Source organism: Elgaria multicarinata, chromosome 22 (assembly GCF_023053635.1).
Source record: "Elgaria multicarinata webbii isolate HBS135686 ecotype San Diego chromosome 22, rElgMul1.1.pri, whole genome shotgun sequence".
Lineage (NCBI taxonomy): Eukaryota > Metazoa > Chordata > Lepidosauria > Squamata > Anguidae > Elgaria > Elgaria multicarinata.
This window is the reverse complement of record NC_086192.1, coordinates 3,236,903-3,247,278: the sequence shown is the minus strand read 5'-3', so window position 1 is coordinate 3,247,278 and position 10,376 is coordinate 3,236,903.

Below are 10,376 nucleotides of genomic sequence, written 5' to 3'. Positions count from 1 at the left end.
GGACATAATACCATTGGCTGCACGAGGGTAGGGAACGTAATAAACTTTTCACACTTGGCAGCTTTTCGTTTCAATTTACCATCTCAAACAGCGGTCAATGAAATTTTTCCAGAGTGCCTAGAGATCCTCCATCATTAAAGTTCTTGTTTTAAAAAGTGAATCTTTTCCTTAGTGGCTGCTTAACACAGTTTAATTTTAAAAGTTCTCTTCAATTGCATTTTAAGGCTATTTCTTTCTTATATTTTAAATCTGCCCCATAACTCATGTTTGATAAGAGGCTTACAAGCACTGGAACAAAAGCTAAAATGCCATATTAAAATTATTATTATTATTATTATTATTATTATTATTATTATTAATAAAATTTCTAAGGGTGCAATCCTATGTGTGTTCAGAAAGGGGGGGAACCACTGGGTTGTAAGGCTTCTTTCTGTCTGAACATGCATAGGTTTAAGTCCTAAAAGGGGGAAAAGGTAGAAAATTCAGAAGCCCAAAATATCCTGCCAGACCCAGGAGGAGGAGACTTTTCTTGACCTGCTTTTCTTAATACTCAACTGGGTTGTGGCGACTCATGATCCAAACAGTGTAGGTCTCAGCGCTTCGCAGGTCTTTTTCATCATGGAACGTGCTTGTCTGAATCATCCCATCATGGGTGCCAGTAGTGTATAGTAGGGACCTGCTTTTTGCAGCATCAGGCTTTATCGGTCTTTGTTGTTCTGGGCAGATTTCTTCTCTTCTTTCCTCTGTCCCACCCCCCACCCCAAGCCCAAGCAGGGCAATATGAGAACATTTAACCAAAACTCTGACAGCTGATTCTGCTGGAGTCTTACAAATAAGGTCAGAGCTGCCCAGTGTTGAGGGGCTTCCAGGAATGCTTTTCAGCTTGCGAGAGATGGCAAGGGGGAAGGCTTGTTTATCAACGGGCATCTCCAGAGTTTAGAAAACATGCTCTCTTCCACAGAGTTTAGAAAACATGCTCTTTTTGTTGACTACAATCTTCAGAGACCGCCTACAAGCAACCATCATAACTTGATAGGCCGGATTTTGTCTTCTCTTAGTCATGTCCATAAGGTCTTTTCTGATTTGCAAAATTAGTCATAGCTTTTGTTTCTGTCCAGGCCAGCTCGGTCGTCCGCCCTTGATCCAGAGGTCTTCTATCAAACTGAAAAAAGCAGGACGACAGCAAAGGGGGAGGATTTCCGCTATTTTCCTCCGTGGCTTCAAAACATTTGATTTTATGATCAGAAGCAGTTCACCTCCCTGTCTTGCAAGAACACCACGCTTCTGGAGGCCGTGTTATGTGAAGGTTCTCTTCCGCCACAAACAGGAAGTGCTGTCCGCATCCATTTTTATACTTGTCAGTGTAATTATTATGTAGTTATTAGTTGGCCAGTTGTTAGCTGCGATAGCTTTAAATGTACAGGAGGAAAGTAAAAACACATTGAAGTTGAATTTTCAATCGTAATTTTAATACATGCCTTTTTATATACCAGTAAACAATCATATCTCCAGGATAGATCATATTTTTGTTTCAAAAGGTTTAATCTCCAGAGTTAGTAATACGGAGGTGGGAGTTATTAAGGTACTATATAAGGTGCCAAGAGGCACACAACTACTCCAAACACAAATAAAAAGTGATAATTATCAAATAACCCATTTATTTACAATTTGTAAAGATATGTAAAACAAACTGATGTGTCTCAAGGTGGTTAACAATCACGATGTTGGGTACTATAATAACCAGTAATATATACCAAACATGAAAGAGTACAATTATAATACAGTCCAACAATATTACAGACTTTTAAAACACTTAGCACCTGAGACAATACCATCAGAATAATATATATACAGAAATAGGGTTTCTTCTCATTTTCCATTCTTTTCAGCGTTGTCAATGCATTGAATGACAAGAATTTGCAATTAAACTTCCCGTTTACGCTGTTCTAGTTTCTTGGGACTCAACGCCATATCTGGTAATACACTCATTAGAACTGCTTCTGTCTCGGGGAAACAATCCCTCCAGTAAAACTCGGCTTCATTATTTGTTTTATTCTTGGACAGACCGTGAGCCGCAGCTGTTACTTGTGGGAGTTATTAAGGTAACAGACCATGCTTTAGTAAATATGGAGTTCAGAGTTAGAAAAGATTATAAAGAAGCAAAAAGATGGAGGATGAACGATAGTGGAAGACCTGGGAGATTAATGATAATGGGGAAAGTTCTCAAGCAATTTTATGGGACACGGTGAAAGCAGTGGTAATTCACGAAACATGTAAATTAAGAAGACAAGAGGAAAAACAAAACAATTAGAGGAGGAAATTAAACAATTGGAAGAGGAGTATTTGAAAAATAAAGAAAACAAATGTTGATAATATTACAAGCATAGAAAAAGGAAGTAGAAAATAGGAAAATAGAGGAAGTCCAGAGAAATTTGGTTTATTTAAAAAGGGAATTCTTTGAGAATAATAATAGAAGCTCTAGAATGTTGGCCAGGGCCAGGCAGTCAAGGAAGGCAAAGAACCCAATAGGGACAATTAAAGACAAAACAGGGAAATGTGTAATTTAATGAGAGGAAAAATAGAAATATTTCAAGAGTTCTATCAAGGGCTTTATAAGGCAGGAGAGACACCCGTGACAAGAATTAGAGAATATATTGAAAAACATATAAAGGTAAGATTACGGGAGGAAGATAAGGAACTAATGGAAGGACTGGTGACGGAAATGGAAATAGAGGGGGTCATGGATAAGCTAGAGGGAGGGAAATCCCCGGGGGTAGATGGATTGGGACCGGAGTACTACAAAACTTTGAAAAAAAATATTAGTTAGGAAATTAATGAAATTATATAATGGAATAATAAAGGGAGATATGTTCGTGGGAACAGTCATTAATAGTATTAATCCCTAAGCCTGATAAAGATCTCACTGTTCCGGATTCATACTGTTACATCAATGTTCTTTTCACCCAAGGACGAAATCCAACCAGCCCTTAAGCACGACTCCACCATTCCAGCGACAGAGGGTTCAAAAGCGCTTTATTGATTAGTAATCAAGGCCTGGTCTCTTCAAAGGGAGCAATCAGACAAAAGACACAGGGAATACGGTACAGTATTTGAGCTTGCAAGGGGCAGGGCCCAGTAGCAGCATCAACCAATCAGAACATAACACTGGGGCATAGCTAATTATGCTAAACAATTCTCTCTGTTCTGTAAACAATACCTTTGGCCTGACAGTAAGTTACAGAGAGTTAACTTTGACACAGGAGGACTGGAGCCAGAGCTCTTGTTTATGTTAGATAAGAAGGATGCACTCAAGGAGACATTCTCGCATACAGGACATCATGACATTTTGCCTGCAATTTGATGGCTACTTTACAGTTTCCTGTTAAAAATGGAGAGACCTCTGCTAACAATACAGACTCATATCATTCATCAATCAAGATGCAAATTTTTTAACAGCGATAATGGCAAAAAGAATGAATACATTTATATTTAGATATATTGGAAAGGACCAATGTGGGTTTGTAGCAGGGAGACAGATGCATAATTTAGTGGGAAGATTATTGAATATTTTATTTATTTATTTATTTATTACATTTTTATACCGCCCAATAGCCGAAGCTCTCTTTATTTCATATATTATATATTTCATATATAATAAAAAGAAAGAAGTTAAAAGCGGGAATAATTGCATTAGATAGTTTTAAGGCCTTTGACTGCGTGAGCTGGCAAGCATTAAAAACCATAATAGAACAATGGGATTTGGGGAAAGATTTAAAGGATTGATAAACCAGTTATATTCACAAAATGTAACATCAGTGCTGGTAAATGATGGGATGACAGAGCAAATACTACTTGGCCGAGGAACAAGACAAGGTTGTCCGCTCTCACATTCCAGGGGTCTGGAAACAAAGCCCTATGAAGAGAGACTGAAAGAACTGGGCATGTTTAGCCTGGAGAAGAGAAGATTGAGGGGAGACATGATTTTTATTATTTTATTTATTTTATTACATTTATATACCGCCCCACAGCCGAAGCTCTCTGGGCGGTTTACAACAATTAAAAATAGTAAACATTAAAAGTATACAATTTTTTAAAAAAACATAAAAACAGTATAAAAACAGTATCGATTTAAAAACAACAATTCTGGGGTCCATTAAAAAGTTAAATTAACGTTGTTAAATGCAGTTAAAATGCCTGGGAGAAGAGAAAAGTCTTGACCTGGCGCCAAAAAGATAACAACATTGGTGCCAGGCGAGCCTCATCGGGGAGATCATTCCACAGTCGGGGGGCAACCACTGAAAAGGCCCTGTCTCTTGTTGCCATCCTCCGAGTTTCCCTTGGAGTAGGCACTCGGAGGAGGACCTTAGATGTTGAGCGCAGTGTACGGGAAGGTTCATGTCGGGAGAGGCGTTCCATCAGGTATTGTGGTCCCAAGCCATGTAGGGCTTTATAGGTTAAGACCAGCACCTTGAATTGGGCTCGGAAACATATAGGCAGCCAATGCAAGCGGGCCAGAATCGGTGTTATATGCTCAAATCTCCCTGTTCCAGCTATCAATCTGGCCGCTGCATTTTGCACAAGCTGCAGCTTCCGGACCGTCTTCAAAGGCTGCCCCATGTAGAGGGCATTGCAGTAATCTAATTTGGAAGTTACCAGAGTATGGACAACTGAAGCTAGGTTATCCCTGTCCAGATAGGGGCGTAGCTGGGCCATCAACCGAAGTTGGTAGAAAGCACTCCGTGCCACCGAGGCCACCTGAGCCTCAAGTGACAAAGACGGTTCTAGGAGAACCCCCAAACTACGAACCTGCTCCTTCAGGGGGAGTGCAACCCCATCCAGAACCGGTTGAACACCCCCCATCCGATCAGAGGAACCACCCACCAGCAGCATCTCAGTCTTGTCTGGATTGAGTTTCAGTTTATTAGCCCTCATCCAGTCCATTGTCGCAGCCAAGCACCAGTTCAGCACATCCACAGCCACACCTGATGAGGATGAAAAGGAGCAGTAGAGCTGCGTGTCGTCAGCGTACTGATGACAGCGCACTCCAAAACTCCGGATGACCGCACCCAACGGTTTCATGTACATGTTAAACAGCATGGGGGACAAGACCGATCCCTGTGGAACCCCATACTGAAGAGTCCACGGGGCCGAGCAATGTCCCCCAAGCACCACCTTGATAGCACTCTTCAAAAACTTAAAAGGTTGCCACACAGAGGAGGGCCAGGATCTCTTCTCGATCCTCCCAGAGTGCAGGACACGGAATAACGGGCTCAAGTTAAAGGAAGCCAGATTCCAGCTGGACATCAGGAAAAACTTCCTGACTGTTAGAGCAGTGCGACAATGGAATCAGTTCCCTAGGGAGGTTGTGGGCTCTCCCACACTAGAGGCCTTCAAGAGGCAGCTGGACAACCGTCTGTCAGGGATGCTTTAGGGTGGATCCCTGCATTGAGCCGGGGGTTGGACTCGACGGCCTTGTAGGCTCCTTCCAACTCTGCTATTCTATGATTCTATGATATGATTCTAATCCTGCCAGAAAAACATATCGCTCCCTCATGTCCCTTCACTGCCTGAGGTGCCAAGGGAGCAGTGGTGCCCCTAGACGAGGAAACCGGGAGGGACACTGCCACGACACAGGCCCTGAACGCCAGATCCCACCCCTGCCACCACTTCTTATGTCACGACACAGGCTCTGAACAACAGATCCCACCCCTGCCACCACTTCTTATGGGGCGACACAGGCTCTGAACACCAGACCCGGCCGAGGCTACTCCCTGCTCAAGCCAAGCAGCATCGCTTGATACGCCTGAGGCGAGGGATAAAGCCCACCTTCCTCCAAACTATGTGGAGAAAGGGGTTTAAAATGGAGAAGGATTTTAATATATATATAATAATGCGCTGTGAGTTATATCTGCTTAGGTGAATGATTGTCAGAGTGGGTGCTGAATGATGTAAACTTAAGATGATAAATGCCCAACAGACACGTGGGATTTTTGTGGTAGTTTAAAACAAACAAATCAAAATTTATTTTTATAAGTTCATAAGCTTTGTTTCCAATAACAACATTTAAAAACCTTTTTGAAACCTTCCATACAATCCTGTCACTCTCACATTCGCGCTTTCCTTTCTCTCACACAATCACTCTTGAACTTTCTTTATTCTCAGTATTGATTAATATACTTCCACTACGTGCACACCACACTCCAAAGACACCACTGACTCTCAAATTTCCCAGAACTTAAGTACCATAAATACAGAGAGCACTACAGACTCTAAGAGTAACTAACAAGTCTCCCTGGAAAGAACGTCTGCCAAGAACTAGAACAGAACTGAACTGAACTCCCAATCCCCTCAGTCCTGCCCTTATATATGACTCCTCCCCCTCCCAAGACCTTCTAACTCCGCCCACTCAGGCCAACATTCTAAAAACCACAGACTTACAAACTGCAGACATACCTTTGGGAATCGACTTGCACAATTGTTGCAGATATAATACATCTAATGCTTTATTTATTTATTACATTTATATCCTGCCTTTTTTCCTCCAAGGAACCCAAGGCGGCATACATAACCCTCCTCTCCATTTTATCCTCACAACAACCCTGTGAGGTAGGCTGGGCTGAGAGTCTGTGACTGGCCCAAAGTCACCCAGTGGGTTTCCATGGCCAAGTGGGGACTCGAACCCGGATCTCCCAACTCCCAGTGCAACACTTTAGCCACTAGAATCATAGAATCATAGAATAGCAGAGTTGGAAGGCGCCTACAAGGCCATCGAGTCCAACCCCCTGCTCAATGCAGGAATCCACCCAGCGAGGTCATGGGAAAAGGCAGACGAGCGGGAGATGCAGTTAACATCATAGGCATGCACAGCACATTTCATTAGGGTGTGCACGCCCAGGGGATATTTTTTCAAGGCGAACATTGATTGAAGACTCAATCATAAAGGACATTTTATTTATTTATTAAACACTGTAGACCCTGATGCTCTACATGTGTCTGGCTTACCTGACTGTGGGAGGGCCGTTGCAAGTGAGGGGCGGGGGGGGGGGGGATGAGGAGACCTTCCTCAAGCCTCATCATTGGTGGGATTTTGTGGTGACGCTGGCCAGAGGAGGGGCTTATGAGGTGACATCGGCCCTCCTCCTGGTCTCTTTGAAGTGTGGCTCCCAGGAGAAAGGCCCCCAGCAGAATGATTCCTTCTCACTCCTGCTGCTGAGGACAGTGCGCGAATCCACACTACTGTAGCTGTAACGTTATAGATAGCTCTGGATGACGTCAGTGACCACGTGATGTGTTCCTTATAACGTTATACAAACAGGTTTTGTACCGTTTTACCTTTTGTTGTAACACTTCTGCGTCATTAGTCTTCTTTCAATGTGCTCCGTTGTTACAATGTCTTCTGTGTCGTATTGTGAAACTAATGTCACATGATCCCTCACCAGGCTTCCTGTCTTATGTAACTTCCTCTACGCGCCTTCAGTAACCGTTGTTAGAACTGGTGAATGGAATGTGTTAACTCTTTCTCGTTTTTTAAACATTATTTCCATGGCATTACATGCAACCTATCTCGGGTAAAAACTTTTTTTTTTAAAAAAATTAAAGGACGCACATATTTATTAAAAATAAATTAAATTATGTGCATATGCACATATGCGCATCTTTTAATAAAAAAATAAATTAAAAAAAAGTTTTTACCCGAGGTACGTTGCATGTAATGCCACAGAAATAATGTTTAAAAAATGCGAAAGATTTAACACATTCCGTTCACCAGGCATCCCTACACTTTCCTCAAGAGACAGACAACTCCGACAATCCACAAACCACTCTCTCTGAAGAACTCCCTCTACAAAGATTTGAAACTAAGAGCATGCACTCTTAATTTGCATGCTCTTAAGCTGCATGCAAGCTGTACGGAAGCTGCAGCTTGTGCAAAATGCGGCAGCCAGATTGATAGCTGGAACAGGGAGGTTTGAGCATATAACACCGATTCTGGCCCGCTTGCATTGGCTGCCTATACGCTTCTGAACCCAATTCAAGGTGCTGGTCTTAACCTATAAAGCCCTACTTGGCTTGGGACCGCAATACCTGAAGGAACGCCTCTCCCGACATGAACCTACCTGTACACTGCGCTCAACATCTAAGGTCCTCCTCCGAGTGCCTACTCCAAGGGAAGCTTGGAGGATGGCAACAAGGGACAGGGCCTTCTCAGTGGTGGCCCCCCGACTGTGGAATGATCTTCCCGATGAGGCTCGCCTGGCGCCAACGTTGTTAGCTTTTCAACGCCAGGTCAAGACTTTTCTCTTCTCTCAGGCATTTTAACAGCATTTAACTACGTTAAGTTTGTTTTTAATGGACCCCAGAATTGTTGTTTTTAAATGGATACTGTTGTTTTTATACTGTTTTTATGTTTTTTTAAAAAATTGTATACTTTTAATGTTTACTATTTTTAATTGTTGTAAACTGCCCAGAGAGCTTCTGCTCTTTACGATTTGATGTCAAATTATTATTATTATTATTATATTATTATTATTATTATTATTATTATTATTATTATTATTATTATTATTTCTTACCTGCCTCTCCCTTTGGATCGAGGCAGAGAACAACATTAGTACAACAATACAATATAAATCAAACACATAAAATTAATTAAAAGAGCATATAAAAGAGCATATAATATAAGATGTGTCCTTCCCAGTTCCGGCAGGATCCAAATAGTGGCCCAAGGTTTGTGGGTGTGCAGACCAGGGATAATGCTTTCTCCTCTCATATATATTTTTTTCTCGCAGCACACAAATGGCTGGATCGACTCCCAAAAGGTCTATGAACGGGAACGGGCTGTGAAGAGCACGAGCCACCTGTTAAAGTTTGTCTCCGAACATCTGAATTTCGATGTGAGTGAACACAGATGAAGGTGACCCGGGCTGGGCTGGGGATAGATCGGTTCTTCCATCCTTAGAGTGAACTGGAGGAGGGGCAGGAAATCCTGCCCCAAGGTCTAGGTCATAAGAGGGTGGGATGATATGTTATAAGAAGCGACTGGTAGCAATGAGTAGCTAAAAGCACAAATCACTGAAGACTCAACACCAGAGCATGATCAAGTCAATTTTCCCCTAAAGTTGGAAGAGGTGCACCATGAAATTCTGCATAATAGAGAGTCATTATAAAATCTCTTTGAAAATGCATACAAAATATATTGAAATGAGATGCAATTTGCTCCACATACCCTTGCATGGAGCATGGAGCACACGATTTCCCGGCCCACATATTCCATTGTCAAGTAAACAGATTCCTTCTGAAATAATCCAGTCATAGCACACTGGATATTCACCTGGAATTGATTCTATCAAGTGTGGACAATTGCCAGAAGTACCCGTGGGTACTTAAACACTGAGAAACAACTTATGGCATCATCATTTACGATCCCACAATTCTCTTTGCGTTTCCTGCTGCAACCGACTAGCATGGCTACCCACTCCAGAAATCATTCTTCTCTCTGTGGGGCATGGAGGAATCTGCTCTCCCCACAGACGCATGCTCCCTTCCTGGAAGCCTCCGGCTGGCCACTGAGCCACAATAAAAGCGCCAGACGCGTCGGGCTCTCTTATGCTAATGGGGGCCCCCTTTATTCTAAGCAAGACTTGTCTATCTTAGCACAGCCTTAGCAGCCGTTTCAAGAGAGGCAACCTTAATTAACCTGCTGAATGAAGGTCAATCGCAATCCGTTAAAATGAATAATAATAATAATAATATACGTATTAGAAGAAAAGGCTCTCTTTGATCGGGAAGGTCGCACGAGGACAGATATGGGTGGAGGAGGACCCTGCCAAATGAGCCCTGCTTTCTCCTGGGCAACTTGGCCAAAGAAAGCAGAGAAATTTCGAATACCCGAATTTCGTCAGCGCTAGCAAAAGTCGTATGAATAAAGGGAGGGAGGTTATTAGTCCGGGTTGAAAGAGGGCAGGAGGGAAACAGCAACTGAGGCTCCCAGTTTGGTGGGGAACATCTGTTTTAAGCCCCAGGACCCGTTTCCTCCATTGCCTCAATCCCAAGAACACTCTCAACCTCAGGGTTTCACACAAGCATGTTGGACGTTTCCTCTTGTGCTTCTCAGTGGCACCGTTTCCTTTCGGCACTCACCACCCGAGGTTGTTGTTTCAAGGAGCGATGCGAGGATCCCCGTTTTTCAGCCTGGGGGCTGAAGCTCTGGGCTGGCAGCTCGCCCACTCAAGGCTCAAGGTGAGGTTTGGACCGGGGGCTGTCCAGCTTCTTCTCTCGGCCTCCGTGCTACACCAGCTCTTGTCAGGGGTACACAGTTTTTAGACAACTTTGAAAGAGGCATCAAATAAAAGGCTAAAACTATGCCGACAGAGGGGAGG